This window comes from Pan troglodytes, chromosome 7 (assembly GCF_028858775.2).
Source record: "Pan troglodytes isolate AG18354 chromosome 7, NHGRI_mPanTro3-v2.0_pri, whole genome shotgun sequence".
NCBI lineage: Eukaryota > Metazoa > Chordata > Mammalia > Primates > Hominidae > Pan > Pan troglodytes.
Genome location: NC_072405.2, coordinates 94,039,979 through 94,059,441, shown reverse-complemented (window position 1 = coordinate 94,059,441; position 19,463 = coordinate 94,039,979). Strand labels below are relative to the sequence as shown.

General features: G+C 39.4%; 2 protein-coding genes across 3 annotated transcripts in view; one reads left to right on the top strand and one right to left on the bottom strand.

Annotated features, from left to right (window-relative positions):
• CA3 (carbonic anhydrase 3) overlaps positions 1–19,463 on the bottom strand; it is a 76,092-nt gene that overhangs the window by 53,594 nt on the left and 3,035 nt on the right. The gene's annotated exons all lie outside the window — the stretch shown is intronic.
• Positions 17,373–19,463, top strand: part of CA1 (carbonic anhydrase 1) — a 50,015-nt gene continuing 47,924 nt past the window's right edge. The window contains exon 1 of one of the 2 annotated variants that reach the window (XM_016958906.4): positions 17,373–17,459. The gene's annotated coding sequence lies outside the window, so the exon portion shown is untranslated. The remainder of the gene's footprint in view (positions 17,460–19,463) is intronic. The other variant, XM_016958907.4, reaches the window with a different exon arrangement.

The window sequence follows — 19,463 nt, the reverse complement described above, 5'->3', positions numbered from 1 at the left end:
AATATTTTAAAACCATACTAATTTTTTTAACAGGAAGAATGTAACATAAGAATTAGTTAAATGGGTGTTGAGGTCTAAAGAAGGCAAAGGTACAACTGAGGTGACACAGAGATAATAACTGTGGAAGCATTTGCCACCTCTGTGCTTGGAGCAGCAAATGGAAGAGGTTGGCCTTATGAGAACCTGAAAGCTTAGGGAGAAGGCCCTGTAGAGTTGGAACCCAAACATCTTAGGAGAAAGGACAGCCCCCCTGGTGCGTTAGTAGCTCCTAAGGGAGTCACCACCAAGCTAAGACCCAGGTCACTGAAGATGGAGCACGGGCTGATTGGAGTTAGCCTCTCAGGGTAGGACGTGGGCAATTATGAGGTTGGTTCTTGGAATATGGGAAGAAACTCAAGACTGGAATCGACTGCCCCAGACAGGGTGAATAATCATTCCTGGGGAGAGCCTGACAGGCACATGGAGCAAATGAAGAAGGAACAAGTTTCTCCCCTCTCCCCTAGCCTTCTCATCTCCTTCTAGTGGCCCCCTATTGGCAGAATCTGACAGGGGGCCAATTGGCAATGGAGGAATGTGGTTCACACAGTCCCAGCCCCAGTGCCACTAAGCAGAGAGCAAAGAGACAATTGCTTAATAACCAGCATCCAGACAACTTTTGTATGTGAAGAAACATCAAGACTAGTAGAAAGTGGAGCCCTGCATCTCATCCTGAAAGACGAAGGAGGTGGGAGGCTGCTACTCCCTTTCTGAGCTCCCTGTAGCTAGAGGACCTATGTTCAGCCAGAGAAAGGTCTCATCTGAGACATTATTCCTAGAGTGAATGATGCAATCAAGAGGGCACAGTGCAGAATTCATTTCAGTTGTGACTCTGGCAGCAGAAGAGCCTAATATTAAAGGGGAGTGGTCTCAGAACAGGCAGTAATGGTGACCAGCAACAGAGGGCCACTCATGGCAGGATTGCCAGTGGCGGCAGCAGGGTCCATCTCTACCAGCTCTGGCCATCCAGTCTGTCCTGTTTCTTCCTTTATTATGAGTTTGGTTCTTTAGACTTCCAGAGGGTTTGGGAGCTACACAATATTCCTTCAATATATCACCTTTCTGCTGAACTAGCATCATTTTCTAATGCTTGAATATACATAGATATAAGTAATAATAGAGGGATCTGAAATGACTTTTTCCTTTTTCATGAGCCTCTATAATCCCAGGGTAGAGAAAAGGGCCTGTTTGCAGGCCATTTATGGACACACTTCTGTGTAGTTAGCTGATCTCTCTCTTCCCTTCCTAACCCTCATAGTGTTATTATTGAATGTGCTATTATGGAATGCCCAATACAGGTTTTGGGCCACAGCCAACCGTGGGTGGCTCTGGAACCTGTCCAGGGCTGGCAGCTTCCTTCTCTTTTTTACAAATCTGATTTCTCGAATCTCTATGATACCCCATGCGGGAGGCTTCCTAGAGGACAAAGCTGGTCTCTGTGCCAGAACACGCGAGCATGCTCTGCAGGCTACTGTAGAACAGAACTTAAACCTCTGCGCATTGACACTCCTAAGCCAGTGGGTTAAGAAGACTGATAGCCTTTTAAAAAGTCGTAACTCAGGAGAGAGTTCTAAGGAGCAAATGCCATAAGGACATTCACTGACCAAGCGCTTATTAAACATTTACTGTGGGCCAAGAACTCTGTCCCCCGCTCCCTATTTGACTTTGAATATGCCTAATGGATTCACCACCCTCTTCTTACTATGCTAGTGGTCTCTGCTTCTGATTTATCTAGGAAGAGCAGAGCCATCTATAAGACTGGTCAGAAGTGAGTTAGAGTTCATTTTTGCCCCTTCCAATTACGGAATCTATATCTAAGCTTACCGACCTTTGAGACTTGTTGAGAGTCTACCAGACACAAAGAGACTCCAGAGGACTGAAACTAGAGAAATAAAGAAATTGTACAGGTTTTGGCAGGTCTTCTAGTACAAATTTTGTAATTTTATGAACAATAGTCAAAATCCTTCCAATATTATACTTTGGTGAATTTACATGGGATCCCATATAAATAGATGGTTATATTCACTTTATAAGTCATTCGCATCAAAAATATTTCTTGTATCCCAACCTAAAATGAAGCATAGAGTTACAGGAAAAATAGAGTTGACAACTTCTTTATTTGTTCCCTTTGCTGTCTCTAGAGCAGAGCTCCACAATAAATTTTTCCATAACTGAATTATAATAATGTATTTGCATTCTTGTCCCTTCCACTTCTCTGCACCTCATTGAGGACCAACTCAGGGTCTGATTCACCTTCATGTATCGAGCACTTGGACCTGAGTGTCTCAGTGCCTGAGACAATAAATGGTTTGTGAACACATAAATAAAAACATCTTGAGAAACAAAAGAGGTAAAGAGAGAACTACGGAAAGCTCACACATGGTGCAATTGGGGAACTACTGTAAAGTGAGTAGTAATGTATGAGATGATGGTCTGCATTTTTGAGTATGAGGGTTGGGGGAATTTCAGGTAAGAAAAAAAATAAACATTTAGGGTTAAAATGGTCTATGCAGGGTTTCATGGAAGAAAGCATTGAGGTGGACCTTAAGGGATAGGATTTGAAATGACAGAATAAAAGCATTTTTAGTAGAAAGGCAAATAAGGCTATAAATGGAAATTCATAGAAGGTATCAATGATTGTATTATAAGTTTGCTGAGTAGAGTAGTGAATGAAAGGGGCTTTCTCTTGCTTGAAATCTCCCTCCACATTTTTTTTTTGTAAATAGTCCACCTGTTCTTCAAAGTAATGTTCGTAACTCACTCTCCTTCCTCAGCTGACCCATACTGACTCTTGTTACCTCCCATAAAATTATTCCTGCACATTATTTTCTTGTCCCATTTGATACGTAAAGTATACTACAGTGAAATGGTGAAAAGAAAGTCCCCAAAATGGACATTTCAATATTAGCTCTTCAACTGACTGGTTTGGTGACTTTGACTAATCGTTAAGCCTCCCGGGGACTCTGTCTGTTAGACAATTTCTAAGATCCTTTGCAAAATAAGAGTCTAAAATTTGTCTTTTTGGCCCTTTGGCATCAAAAGGAGAAAATATCAGACAGAGCCTTCAGTCTGACCAGTTTCAGAAACTCATATGCATTTTCTAACCCAATCCATGTCTTGTCCTGGTGGGGGAGGTCTTCTGTGGCCTTCTCTAGCTACACAAAGTATTCATGTAGAAATTGACTCTCAAGTCAGACTGCCTTGCTTTGAATTCAATGCTATTACTTTCTAAGTGTTTAATTTGGGCAAACTGCTTAACCTTACTATGCACAAAATAGGGCTATCAGAGTATCTACTCCATAAGTTTGTTGCAAAGATTAAAAGAGATAATCCATAAAGAATTTAGCACAATTATTCTCAAAGGACAAGCAGAATGAAGTGATTTTCTTCCTCTCTTCCAGTTTGCTGAAACACTGCTGCAAGAATCATGACTGTCCCTAGCAGCCATTTGAGCCATTAACATTGCTGTACCTGGTGTAGTATAAGCTGATCTTGCCCACATTCTTGGTCCTTCAACTTCCAAGCTAATTTCTAGGTGTCATTCAATAAGAAATGTTTAGCTTTCTCCACAGGTAGTGATGGTCAGAAGAAATAAGATTAACATGTATATATTCAACCCTAGGTTCGAGTTCTCCCATCACTAAATGTAGGAGTGTTCCTGACATGTTCTAACGTTGTATTGCTCTATCTTTAAAGATCTTTGAGTTAATCAGTTTCTAATCAATGAGGCTGAGGAGTGGATGACTTAATTTTGTAGGCAAAGAAAAAAACTGTACATTTCTTCAGAGACTAATGAACAAGGAAGTGATACTTTAGGACAAGTGAACAGGCATTGTGATACAAGAGGTACTGAATCTGGGGAAAGAAGAGATTTTTGTTCCCAAATGTGTGTGTTCCTTATGGAATTAAGATGTATTATATTTAGAAACACTTTGGAAAAATAAGATCTCATCCAGGTGTCAAAATCTAATTAAGAGAGTTCTGCTCTCAGAAACAATTCAAAAGGAAGGGAGGAATATGTAGAAGGAGGGAGTTTCAGAGGGAGGGAAAGACCCAAGAGATGCTTGGTTTGTTTTTTTAATTTTTTAATAATTGCCTGAATAGAAGTTATAAACAGAAATGCTAGTTTCTGACCTAAACATATTTTAAATAATAAGATTTTCATGTATGCCTAGGTTCTAGAATCCACATTAGTATTTTAAAATCTGTAGAGTGAGTTTTCAAATCACTGTTTTAATGGCATCTCACTTAAAGAGGAGCAAACAGGCTGAAATTTTGAACTAGTATGCTTCATCTTCAGTAACTTGTCAAGGAGGCACCCAGTAGGTAATGTGCATTCTGGAAACTAAAGCCAAAACTGAGTTGAATTTGGTAAGGAAAAACGTTCTTAGCAACTATCCAAAATTAGCAAAGCGAAGTTTCATTTTCCTCAACCAATAATGGGAAAATGAATAAAAATAAACTATTATGCAAAAAAGTTCTGGAAAATAATAAAGTCATTTTTCCCAAATATAGCACATTTTAAAAAAATTGAATTCACCCTTTGAAAAAACACACAGGCTGAATGCAGTGGCTCACGCCTGTAATACCAGCACTTTGGGGGGCCAGGGCGGGTGGATCACTTGAGCCCAAGAGTTTGAGACAAGTCTGGGCAACATGGTGAAACCCCATCTCTATGAAAAATGCAAAAAATTAACCAGGCATGGTGACGTGCACCTGTGGTCCCAGCTATTCGGGAGGATGAGGCGGGAGGATGAGGCAGGAGGATCACCTGAGCCCTGGAGACTGAGGTTGCAGTGAGTCAAGATCGCATCACTGCCCTTGAGCCAGAGCAACAGAAAGAGACTCTATCTCAAAAAAATAAAAAATAAAGAAAACACACAACTTTAATTCCTGAAACTTCCCTAATCGCCCTTCAATTCAATTGCTATTCAACTGATCAAAGAATACAAGTTTTATTATTTATAAATTCAAGAATATATGTTGCTTTATTGTGGTTGTTTTTTCATAATTATAGTGAATTAAATGAGGAAATATAGCTCTGGTGTTAAATATAAAATATTATTTTCATATTATATAGGAAACATAACCTTAATTCAATTCAGAATGAAGTACACACTTAAATATGTATGATTTCACATATGATCATTTTATTTTTAATAAGAATTTATATTCATATTTTACTTTTTTATATCTAAAAGTAATATGAAGCTGTTTGTTTATATCATCTCATAACTTAATATATGCATATTTATCTTACAAATTATATTCCTTATTCACACTCATCTTTTCTTCTTCCCCTGAGGAGAGACTGTATGTGAAGAAAGCATTAGAAGGAGAGAAGGAACAATGGCTTTTCAGGAAGAAGAGAAAGAAACCTGATTGGTAAGAAAAAAGCCCAGGGTGGGCTGGTGCTCTCAGCTTCCTATTGGAGAGGCACAGCACTGATTTCTAAGAAGACTTTGAGAGAGGGCAATTGTCAGACAGAAATTCCTATAGTCCTATAAAATAACCTGACATACAAATGCTGCAAGCATGTGTCAGAGTAATCATGTTGAGGTGAGCCAAACTTAAGACAAAAGATTCTGAAGAGGTGGTAGGTACATTAAAAAAAATAAGAATTTGCTTCCATAATTTCCCACTCAAGTTGCTTTATTTTTATTGACATCCGTATTTCTTCCAATTTGCTATTTGGTTTTTGTACAATTAACTTAAGGTGTTTTTGCCTTGACAGAATTTTTATGCAGTCGAATTCATAAATCTTTTCTTTTGAATATGGATTCTTAATCATAGTTTAAAAGTGTTTTCCTATACCTAGATTATAGAAGAATTCATCCATCCTTTAGTACTTTCACGGATTCTTTCTTTTTTTCTGTTTTTCATGTGTGAGAGGTGAGGAAATGATCTGACTGTGTCTTTTGTCAAAAGACTTAACTCTTTTTTTTAAATTTATTTTATTTATTTTATTTTTTTTGAGACAAGGTCTCACTCTGTAGCCCAGGCTGGAGTTCAGTGGCATGATCTCGGCTCAGTGCAACCTCAACCTTTTGGCTCTAGCGATCCTCCCACCCTCGCCTCCAGAGTAGATGGGACTACAGGCGCATGCCACCACACCCAGCTAATTCTTTGCATTTTTTGTAAAGACAGGGCTTCGCCATGTTGCCCAAACTTGCCGGTCTCAAACTTCTGGGCTCAGGTGATCTGCCTGCCTTGCCTCTCAAAGTGCTGGGATTACAGGCATGAGCCACTGCACCTAGCCAACTTTCTTCTTTTCCCAGCAATTTATTTAAAAGTCTATCTTTAGTCCAGTAATTTGAGACATTACTTTCATTAATAGTAAATTTCCATATTTATTTTGATCTATTTCTAGACTTTTTATTCTATTTCACTAGTCTGTCTGCCTACTCATGTGACAGTACCACACGGTGCTAATTACAGAGGCTTTCTAGCATGTTTTAATAGATGGTAAAGAAAGTCTCCTCATAGCTTTTTTTTTTTCCAGTATTTTACTGGCTATTCTGGTTTTAAGATTGCATTAAAGTTATAAACTACCGTAGAGAGAAATGACATCTTTATGATTGAGTCATCTTACCCAAAATTAATGGATATCTTTTCTTTTTTTTTTTTTTTTTGTTTTTTTTTTGTTTGTTTTTTTTTGAGACGGAGTCTCACTTTGTCGCCCAGGCTGGAGTGCAGTGGCGCGATCTCGGCTCACTGCAAGCTCAGCCTCCCGGGTTCACGCCATTCTCCTGCCTCAGCCTCCCGAGTAGCTGGGACTACAGGCACCCGCCACCATGCCCGGCTAATTTCTTTTTCTATTTTTAGTAGAGACGGGGTTTCACCGTGTTAGCCAAGATTGCTACGATCTCCTGACCTCTTGATCCGCCCGCCTAGGCCTCCCAAAGTGCTGGGATTACAGGCGTAAGCCACCGCACCCGGCCTCTGTTCAGTTTTAAGTATTTATCTTCCTTTGCTATGTAAATGAAGTTTTCTGTATCATTTTATCTTTTAGCTGGCTATTTTTATTTTGTATATAAATGCTATTTCTACATATTAATTTTATATCCTGCTACATTACTGAATTGTTTTATTATCTGAGTCCATGGACATTCATTTGAAAGCTACATACTACACACATTCTGACAGATGACATCGTCTAATTGAGGATGCTGTACTTCGGTCAAGGGTATGTGATGTTATTTAGAGTTGAAGGAAAATAATCTACAACAATGTTGAGCCTTAAAAATCTGTTTGTTTCAAGAAGAAATCAGCATACTTCCTGATTTTAAAACGGTCTATGAAGAAATGGTAATGAAAATAGTGTGATACTGCTACAAGAATAGACATCTATACCAAATAAATAGAATTGAGAGTCTAGATAAAAAACCATACATTTACAGAATGGACAAATGGAAGCCAGGGCCAGAAAGGAAATTATGATCTGCTGCATAGTTCTGATTTTCAGGAAGGGGCGAGCAAGTTGGCCGGGCGCGGGGGCCCACGCCTGTAATCTCAACACTCTGGGAGGCTGAGGGGGGTGGTGGATTACCTGTAGTCAGGAGTTCAAGACCAGCGTGGCCAACAGGGCAAAACCCCATCTCTACTAAAAAATACAAAAAATTAGCCAGGTGTGGTGGCCGGCGCCTGTAATCCCAGCTACTGGGGAGGCTGAGGTAGGAGAATCACTTGAACCCAGGAGGCAGGCTGGGGTGAGCCAAGATGGTGCCACTGCACTCCAGCTAGGCAACAGGGCGAGACTCCATCTCAAAAATAAAAATAAAAAAGGAAAGAGCAAGTCGATCAGTTCCTGGCTACATAATCTTTTTATCTGCCACTAAACTCTTGAAAGTCTAAAAGAAATTTTATAAAAAAGGCTATTGAAGAATTTAACATGAATATTCCATAATATGCATATTTATGGTAATAGTTACAATTATAATTGTTCTAAATTACTTAAACTAGAAATATATAGTGTCTTATTAACATGTATTATATCAGATTTCAGGAGATTTTGTTGAAGGTAAGGAAAGAATTATGTGAGAATCACCAAATTTACGAACAAAATGAAAATTTGTAGGAGTTCTTTAATTTTTAAATGGACTCTGGCCTCAAAATTGTGATTGTGAAAAACTGCCATTCTTCATCAAATACTTGAGACAGAAAAACTAGTGAAGCACAAAAGTCATGCATGCAAACGTACAAAGTCTTTATATTTAAAAAAAAATTGTAGCCACAGTTTATTGAGAACTTGCTAGGTTCTAAGTGTTGTGTTAGTACTTTAAAACATTATATTACTGAAACCTCACAAGCACCTAATGCAGTTGCTGTTTATAGTCACTACTTTACAGATAAGGAAACTAAATGTGAGAGGCAGTGGGAGCTTTGTCAATGGTCCACAACCACAGCTAGTCCACGGTTGAGCTTGTTACTTTAGCAGATGACTTGCTATCACATAGCAGGGCTCCCAATAATTAATATTTCTCAACATGTTACCAATGAATAAAATAACTAAAAATGTAAAATTGCGTATATAAAAGAGGAACATTTTCACCATATTGTTTATCTTAGGTTGCTTTAATTTATTATTTATCTTCTAAAAGATTTGGCTGATCCTTTTTCACCTGTCTCTCTTTTGTCAGAAGCAAACTCAGTGTTATATAAAAATATGATCACATTTCCCAAAAGGCAAGGTAGTCAGAGAAAGCCAGTGATGATGATATGATACTGGACATTAAATATAGCCTTAAGCCAGACTTAAATTTCAGGTGGAGTCACTTGTCTGCCGAGAGAAATGCCATCATTGCTGATAAAGATTTTTAGACCCTAGCTTCAGAGTCCTGAGTTCTGAGTGATAGTTCCAAATGGTCAGTTAAAATCTGAGATCAGAGCCTAGTGTGAATTCTATCAAGTCATGGCACTGAGCCCAAGAGCAAGACTGATTGTACATTTGCAGACTTGGCAGCTTTTGAGATGATGATTTAGGGTAATCAACTTTCACCTCTTCCTTTCCTCTGAGATTTATGGAGAACATATTTAGTTTTGGAGGTGTTTTTGTTTTGTTTTGTTTTGTTTTTGTTTTCTTACAGAAGAAGGATGCTTAGCTTTAGTGACACTCTAACTTCAGAACTAATTCAGAAAATCACACTAAAGTCTTTAATATGTTTGCATAATAACACATATTTAAAGCATTATAATTACAAAAAAAGTAGGATAAATCACCTTCTGGGTATTTATAACCAACTTTAGACTAAAGTAAAAGCTGAACATACAGTTTGCAAATTATTTAGATTCTCTGTTTCTTCCTCTGTGGTTTCTACCTGGCTTCGGTTTGTTGTTAAAAGCTGCATAGAGTAGAAGAAAATAGCTTTGCAGGTATTATTTTTAAAAAGAAGAGAACTTGAAGTTAACATGATTGCATTGTAATTATTTATGGATTAAATTTTCTGTGTGCTGGTTGCCTATTCCTGCTAACCTCTGAAGAAGTTTAGAGAGACTTCATTCAGCATATATCTAAACTTGTGTCCTAAAATAAGAAATACATTTATATAAAGATGCATTTTAGTGAGCACACACATTCCCTTTAAGAAATCAACAGGGAAATCACTAAAATATATGGAAAAAAATCATTGGATTGAGTCAGGGTCCTTTTTTATTTTTGGTGACAAATGGATCAATAATCTCCAACATCAAGACTCCTACTGTCTTGATGTTGAAGGTTTTCCTGTCCTTTGAATGTCTGCCTCAGTCCTAAACCAATGCATTGTCATTACCCCTAACAAGTGCAGTTGTCTATGGCTCTCAAATATTGCCCAGGTCAAATTCTCTCAGCCTAGCTTGTGTCCTCTCTAGTGACCTTCAGCCAGCCTGGTCCTGGCATTTACATAAGAACAGGATATTAAAACATTCCCTGTGCATGTTTGAAGTTGATACTCACTGCACAGTTATTTCAGAAACTTTTTAGAACAACTGCTCTATCTTTAAAGTGTCTGCAGACAGGTGTCATAAATGGGCCATCCAAGAGTGTCAGAAACCATCAAAGCATTATTTGCAAAGTCAAAGCACTCTAGTGATGTTATTCATTGAACACAGTCTCAAAGCTTGCAGGTCATCTAGTCCAACTCTCTATCTAATTCAATAAATTCTTTCTCCAGCATTCATGGAAGGGGGCCTGAGGGGAAAGAGCACACGATATTTGTGAAGTCTGAAGGCCTGGGCCTGAGTCCTAGCTCCAGTTCATTCTACCTCTGTGTAAGCAAAATACAAACCCTCTGAACCTCAATTTGCACATGTTAAGTACTTGGGTACATAGTAAGTGCTTAATACATAATTTTGAATGAATAAACATGACAACAACATCAGTCTCTCAAAGTTGTACTTGTAATTTTCAAAATCATTCTCTTTCTCTCAACTGTGCTTTTGCATAGCCTATATTCTGCCTGGGATTGCCTTTGCACCATTTCACCTGGTTAACTAGTACCTGTCCAGAGAAATCTCTCCTGACAAGAGCCTCCTACCCCAGGCACCTGAAGCCTGTCTAAGGTACCCACTTTAAACATTCTGTGCTTATCGAATTAATCATGTGTTACAATCACATGTCTCTACCTATGTCTGCCTACCAGGCTGTGAGTTTCTTGAGGACAGGGACTATGTTTTATTCCTTTATTTATGTACTTTCTGCAGGTGCAGAAGGTCAAGTTAATCACATCTCTCAGTTCAGGGGAAATTGCCATTATTTCTGTGATAGTCCCTTTCTTCTTTTCCCCCTTTGTTATATTACTTTTTAACTTATTCTTTTCTGTATCCCCATAACCATCTCCCATTTTTCTCCCCTGCACAAGCATCCATTATAATGCAACCATATGTATCTTTTTGTTTGCATGTATTTTCAAAATGAGCTATGTTGTTCTATATAGCTATGTCTTACTTAATTTTAATGCATTGACATATTTTTGTACCAACACTTGTTTCCTGACTGGCACATCTTTAATTTTCAATAAATGTCTGTGGAATTACAAAGGAATAAGTTTAAAATGTGGTCACTGAATTTACTGTGAATCTGGCTTAGAAAGAAAATTGTGAAATAAAGTATGTGAAATTGATGTACAAATAGCATATTACATCACAAGTGTTACTTGTAACTAGTAATCTTTTAGCTTTTTCTAATGTAATTTGAAGAGCAGGAAACTCACTAACTCACAAGAGAGTACATGGTAATCTAAAACAGGGATCCTCAACCTTTTTGGCACCAGGGACCAGTTTCATGGAAGATAATTTTTCCACAGACCGACGTGGGGGTGGGAATAATTTTGGGATGATTCAAGCGGATTACATTTATTGTGCACTTTATTTCTATTATTATTACATTGTAATATATAATGAAATAATTGTACAACTCACTGTAATGTAGAATCAGTGGGAGCCCTGAGCTTGATTTCCTGCAACTAGAAGTTTCCATCTGGGGGTGCGGAGAGACAGTGACAGATCATCAGGCATTAGATTCTCATAAGGAGCACACAAACTAGATCTCTTGCATGCACAGTTCTCAATAGGGTTCATACTCCTATGAGAACCTAATGCCACTGCTGATCTGACATGAAGTAGATCTCAGGCATTAATGTGAGTGATGGGGAGCAGCTGTAAATACAGATGAAGCTTCCCTCGCTGGCCTGCCGCTCACCTCCTGCTGTACATCCCTGTTCCTAACAGGCTAGGGACCTGTACTGTGACCTGTTAGATCAGGGAACTCCTGATCTAAAACACAAAATTTGCATCATTCATTCTTAGTGAACCAATGCTGGCTCTTGGTGATTACCTCCATCTTTTGGTTTGTAATGTTTATGAGGGTATTTATGCACAGAAATAGTCTCTTAGTCTACAATATAGGGTTTTCTTTTCTTTCTTATTCTGTTTTTTTTTTTTCTTTTTTTTTTTTTTGTAATTGTGCTGTCTTGACCCAGTTTGAGGCCCTGGCTAAAGGCTGATAAATTCCCTTTCTCCAGCAGCTGAGTAATTCCACACCTTGAAGACTTTCCTTATCATGCTCTCACACTCACATCTGCCCTAATCTGCCCTGGGACCTAGCACCAAACAACTAGGGACAGTCCCTAAACCCCAGGGCCCACCAAAATTATTTAAATCATCCAATCCACAGACAGCCTATGAAACCAAGCTAGCCCCACCCTGTGTGCCATACGTAAGCTGCCCCCTGTAGCTTGCAGTTACTCACTCAGTCCCCGACACAACTCCTGTAAGTGTCCACCATCAAAAGTCTTCAAATATTATAAACAATTGGTACTGTGAGCAGGAAGGTGTGGCCATGATTGTGGACTCTTGGGTAGCTCCTTGTGGGGCAGGGTGTGAGGGTCTGCTCTTGGCTTACTCATTGGCTCCAGACCTACACCAGCACAACTAGGGATGTAACTGCTGCCTGTTGGTGAGCTGCAATTTAGCTGGTGCTGCTGTGCCTGCCGGTGGTTGCCAAGTCTCTCCTTATCCACATTCCTGTTTTGGAACATTAAAAATGATCAATACTGACTGGCTAAACTCCAAAGCTATACACTAGTACAGCTGGGGCCCACCTTAGACCATTAGGAGTGATGGGCCACTTGAGCTGCACTTTGCAGGGTCTGCATTCCCCGTGCTTCTGCTCATAGCCTGTGTTTGGCAGAAGCCTATTCCAGGAGTCTGTAACTTCTTTGGCAGCAGTGTTTCTTTATTATTATGTAGGGCAGAATCCTGTTTGTCTGAGTGTTTCAGGTAAACTCTTGTGGAGGAAAGTGTTGGTTGGGCTCTCCCACAATACAGAAATGGCACCCCGTTCTCATTGTCAACTGGACCAATTTAACCAATTACTGTAAAGGAACTATAAAGGAACATAGAAATTGGTTAAATTGGAGGGCTTCCTATAGACTAATACTGGAGTTACAGCCTCAGCCATAGATATATTAATTGGCAAACAACCTGACACCCTATTAACCATATGCACTCAAATCAGGCCATATGATTTAAAACCTGTGTACAGCAGAACCCCTCTCATCACATGTCTAGAAAAACCAGGGACTGTTGAGAGCTTTTATATTCAGCTGCCTTTATTTTTATTAATTTAATTTTATTTTAAGTTCTGGGACACAGGCGCAGGATGTGCAGGTTTGTTACATAGGTAAACTTGTGCCATGGTGGTTTGCTGCACCTATCAACCCATCACCTAGGTATTAAGCCCCACATTCATTAGCTATTTATCCTGATGCGCTCCCTCCCCGTGCCATCACCCCCCAGAAAGGCCCCAGTGTGTGCTGTTCCCCTCCCTGTGTCCACGTGTTCTCATTTTTCAGCTCCCACTTATAAGTGAGAACACGAGGTGTTTGGTTTTCTGTTCCTGTATTAGTTTGCTGAGGATAATGGCTTTGAGCTCCAGGATACAAAATCAACGTGCAAAAATCACAAGCATTCCTATACACCAACAGTAGACAAGCAGAGAGTCAAATCATGAATGAACTCTCACTCACAATTGCTGCAAAGAGAATAAAATACCTAGGAATACAGCTAACAAGGAAAGTGAAGGTCCTCTTCAAAGAGAACTAAAAACCACTGCTCAATGAAATCTGAGAGGACACAAACAAATGGAAAAACATTCCATGCTCATGGATAGGAAGAATCAATATCATGAAAATGGCCAAAATGTCCAAAGTGATTTATAGATTTAATGCTATTCCCATCAAGCTACCATTGACTTTCTTCACAGAACTAGAAAAAAACTACTTTAAAAGTAATGTGGAACCAAAAAAGAGCCCATATAGCCAAGACAATCCTAAGCAAAAAGAACAAAGATGGAGGCATCATGTTACCCTACTTCAAACTATACTACAAGTTTACAGTAACCAAAGCAGCATGGTACTGGTACAAAAACAGACACATAGACCAATGGAATAGAATAGAGATCTCAGAAATAAGACTGCACATCTACAACCATCTGATCTTTAACAAACCTGACAAAAACAAGTAATGGGGAAAGGATTCCTTATTTAGTAAGTGGTGCTGGGAGAACTGGCTAGCCATATGCAGAAAATTGAAACTTAACCCCTTCCTCACATCTTACACAAAAATTAACTCAAGATGAATTAAAGACTTAAATGTAAAACCCAAAAGTAAAAAAAAAAAAAAAAAACCCTAGAAGAAAATCCAGGCAATACCATTCATAACATAGGCATAGGCAAAGATTTCATGACAAAAATGTCAAAAGCAATTGCAACAAAAGCAAAAATTGACAAATGGGATCTAATTAAACTAAAGAGCTTCTGCACTGCAAAAGGAGCTATCATTAGAGCAAACAGGTAACCTACAGAGTGGGAGAAAATGTTTGCAATCTATCTATCTGACAAAGGTCTAATATCCAGAATCTTCAAGGAACTTAAACAAATTTATAAGAAAAAAAATGAACAACCCCATTAAAAAGTGGGCAAAGCCCATTAACAAACACTTCTCAAAAAAAGACATATATGTGGTCAAGAAACATAAAAAAAGCTCAACCTCACTGATCATTACAGGAATGCACATCAAAACCACAATGAGATATGATCTCACACCTGTCAGAATGGTGATTATTAAAAAGTCAAGAAACAACAGATGCTGGCGAGGCTATGGAGAAATAGGAGTGCTTTTCCACTGTTGGTGAGAATGTAAATTAGTTCCACCATTGTGGAAGACACTGTAGCAATTCCTTAAAGACCTAGAACCAGAAATAGCATTTGATACAGCAATCTCCTTACTGGGTATATACACCCAAAAGAATATAAATCATTCTATTATAAAGATACATGCTTATGTATGTTAATTGCAGCACTATTCACAATAACAAAGACGTGGAATCAACCCAAATGTCCATCAATGATAGGCTGGATAAAGAAAATGTGGTACATATACACCATGGAATACTACGCCGCCATAAAAAGGAACAAGATCCTGTCCTTTGTAGGGACATTTAGCTGCCTTTAATTGAGACTTTGATTGTACCATTCAGATTCTGGCACTTTGGTCCAATTATAGCAGTATTCTGGATGCCAGCATCTTTGCTAGCTGTGCACCCACAAAGCCTTTGACTTAAAAGACATTTGTGAATCAAGCTCCCAGGACCCAACATTGTATTCAAATTCTACAAATGACTCAGCCTCATTATAACACCACAGAACCACAAAAATACGGCCTACATCAACCCTAGTGGGTATCCATGTGGGAAGGATACCCTAGTCCGACACTGCCCTAGCTCAAGACCACACCATTAAAGATGACATGCCCCCTGCCTCCCAACCAACTATGGGCAGTGCCAACTACACCAGCACATGGAATGTCTTGCCATTCATAGGAGACCAGAGGCTCTTGGTTTTCCAGTAGCTGGTTACACTGCTGACTTCTGTTTTAGAAAAGCAAGACCCACAAAACTGGAGTAACTTTCCAGACTTTACAGACACCTATAAAACTCGAAGTTCTGCTCTCTGTGATTGTAATTCCACTCTATACCTGGCTAAGCCCTTATGAGACCAAGTCCAATACCTCCCTAATGCTTCTAAGATTCGGGTTCCTGCTAATCCCGCCCACTTCTCCTGCCTAAAGGGTAGCCTGACTGAAGTATTCCACCCTGTGTGCTCTCCTAGGAGTAAAAGGAGCATCTGCTGGTCTCCCACTGTCAAATCATTTATTCCCTTCCATCCTCTTCCCCTTCCCTTTCTCATTGTCAGTATCCCTACTCCTACCCCCATCTCTTCCGTCCTAACAGCATCTTCTCCTCTTGCCCTCTAAAAGACTACATAAGTAAAATTCAAACCCACTGCCCCAGCTTCTCTGATATTTATACAGACATCCAAAATACAAACACATTTGACTGAAGTAGGCTCTTCTGCACTGACTATCCATAACTCATCACCCTGCTTCCACATATCCCACATCACACATTTACCCAACTGATAATTGCCCCAGAGATGAAAAATACTGAGAAATGAAAACCACTTCCAAACGGCCTTTTCTTTTGTATTGGGGTGCCCCCTCATGGCAAGTGGCAACTGCACTCGTATTTCCTCAATACATACCACAGATGGGCTACCCAATGAACAACTGCATATTCTCACCATATGCCCAACAAAAGCCACTGTCTTCCTCCAGTCCCATTCTTTAGTAATTTCCCTTTACCTAAATCAAGGTACAATTTTCCAGTCTAAAGGTAATGCCACAAAACTATATTGTGTCCCAACCAACAAGGGTGTTTATCCCCTCTCCTTTGCCCTTCCATTACTCTGAAACTGGAAGCCACGAGATGCATTCCGGCCTCTCTTGGCATTCCTATTTATATAAATGTTAATTATTCTTTCCCTACCCAGCCAAATGTCACTGATGTGCCACATTCGTACCTATAATATTGGGACTCACCACTGCTCTGGGACTTGCTGCGATGGCCACAAGGACCATTGCTTTAGCCCAACAGTCAAAATTAATTGATGCTACCCTACAAATGTCCAAAACCCTAGTATATTGTATTTCTAAATTACAGCAAATATTAGTCCTGCTAAACCAGGGAGCTTTGGCAAAAATGTTTTTTGACAGTAAATTTGTCCTTCATTATATATTAACTAGTCAAAGAGGTGTTTGTAACATTATTAGAGCTTCTTGTAGGTGTGTTAACACCACCAGTCAAGAGGTAATTCTAACAGAAAGCCTGGATCAGAAAACCATCATCCTAAAAAAACATGCCTTACATATTTAACACACTCTGAAATCCAGTCAAAATATGACTAAAGGCCCTTGCCATGACTGATGTATTCTCCTGGCCAACGCCAAACAAATGGGAGCCTGGTTACAAGTCAGCCTTCAGGGACTTGTCATATTTCTACTTGGTTTCTTCCTTGTTATTGTCATAATAAAATGTTTTCTATGCTGTTTAGTGCAACTTAGGCCCTATTCTGTAGAAGTCTCCTCTACTATTCAGGCCACTCAAATACCCCAAATAATTGAGTTCAAAATCAACATCAAGATATAAAGGAATCAGTGACTAAATATATTTCATATATGGTATTTTTATTGATTATTGTGCTGTCTTGACCTAGTATGGAGGCCTCGGCTAGAGGCTGGTCAGTTTCCTCTCTTGAGCAGCTGATTAAATCCACACCCCAACCACTTCCCTTATCAGGTTCTCACACTCTGGGGCCACTATGTACCCACTCTAATCACCACAGGGCCAGACATCAGACAATTAAGGACAGCGCCCATGCCCCAAAGCCTGCCAAAATTATGCAAATTATTCAAAATTATTCAACCTAGCTAACCCCACCCTTTTTGCTGTACATAAGCTGCCCTTTCCCTCTCCAGCCTGTGGTACCCGGTCCTCAGGTGCAACCCCCTGCGTGGTCCTCTGTGGCAGCCTTCTCTCATTCAGAGCTGTAAGTAACAAAGACTTCTGCCTTTCATCTAGCTGAGCATTGAAGTGTTTTGTCCGACTGCCAAAAGAATCTTTAAATCTTATAAAATACAGTCCTACCTACATCTTAATTACTATTCAATGAATGAAAGCTGCAAATTTTAAAAAACCTTTATAGTTTTTCTAAACCTTTTATATTTATCAAGCAGATCTCTGTAAATCTGTAAATCTGAAAAGGATAATATAAATTACCTTTTTTTTTTTTGAGACAGAGTCTCACTTGGCAGCCTAGGCTAGAGTGCAGTGGCACCATCTCTGCTAACTGCAACCTCTGCCTCCCAGGTTCAAGTGATTCTCCTGCCTCAGCCAATCGAGTAGCTGGGATTACAGGCACATGCCACCACACCTGGCTAATTATTGTATTTTTAGTAGAGGGGATTTCACCATGTTTGCAAGGCTGGTCTCGAACTACTGACCTCAGGTGATCTGCCCTCCTCAGCCTCCCAAAGTGCTGGGACTACAGGCATGAGCCACTGCGCCCGGCCAATATAAATTACCATTTAAACTTATTCCATGACTAATGTTCAATTTGACATTAATTCCCCTAAACAATTAATGCAATTGATAGACTTGGTTAATTAAGTTCCTTTAAATATTATATATTATATCAATTACAAATTTAGTCTACCTGAATCTCTCAAGCATTTCAAATGCCTGACATATTAGTATCTTTTATACATCTTGCAAGTTTATAAAAGGAGGGAGGGGGCTCTAATAATTAAAGCAATTCCAGTAAAAGTAATAAACCAAATGTATGCAGTAGTAAGTTATGTTCTCTTAAACATTCAAACACTGTGTATAGACTGAAGAAAATGCTCTTATACTTTAAAACTGAAATTATATGGTCCATATATCTGATTTTCTAATATATCAGGTTATATTAAATGCTTCAAGTAACTTAACAAACAATCTTTCATAGGTTATCTCAAGGATTAAATACTTAAATTTCTAAAGTTAATACAAATGTGTTAATATTGTGGATTTGACTAACTTCAACATTCTTATAGTTATTTCTCTCTTCTCCCAGTATTGTAAAGCCACTTATGCAAATAAAGAGAATAGATAGATGTATGATCTGATTGGGCTGAGGATACCGTAACAGAGAATCAAGGCCAGGGTTGAAGTGTCAGTTAAAGAATTTGAGAGAGGGTCAGGGACCTAATTCGGTACCACACATGCCCAGGGTGCCTCTACACGACCCGAAAGTTAATCTGCTGGGCATCTCCTTGAGGTAACAGAGCTTTCCAAACTCACACTGTTTCATGCAGTCTAGTATATCATGTGTACCCTTAACTAGTTTTATTTTATTTATTTATTTATTTATTTATTTTTGAGACAATGTCTCTGTCACCAGGCTGGAGTGCAGTGGTGCGATCTCGGCTCACTGTAACTTCTGCCTCCTGGGTTCAAGCAATTCTCTTGCCTCAGTCTCCGGAGTAGCTGGGACTACAGGCGTGTGCCACCACGCCTGTCTAATTTTTGTATTTTTAGTAGAGACAGGGTTTCACCATGTTGGCCAGGATTGTCTCAATCTCTTGACCTCTGATGATCTGCCTACCTCGGCCTCCCAAAGTGCTGGGATTATAGGTGTGAGGCACTGTGCCCGGCCCCCTTACCCAATTTTTAAAGTTACCTCTTTTATAACTTTTTTGTTTTTTTGAGACAGAATCTCACTCTGTCACCCAGGCTGGAGTGTAGTGGCATGATCTTTGCTCACTGCAACCTCTGCCTCCCGGTTCAAGCAATTCTCGTGTCTCAGCCTCCCGAGTAGCTGGGATTACAAGTATGCGCCACCACACCCGGCCAATTTTTGTATTTTTAGTAGAGATGGGGTTTCGCCATGTTGGCCAGGCTGGTCCTGAACTCCTAACCTCAAGCGATCCACCAACTTGGACCTCCCAAAGTACTGGGATTAAAGGCGTGAGCCACCATGCCCAGCTTCTTTTATAACTTATAACTGTGTAAT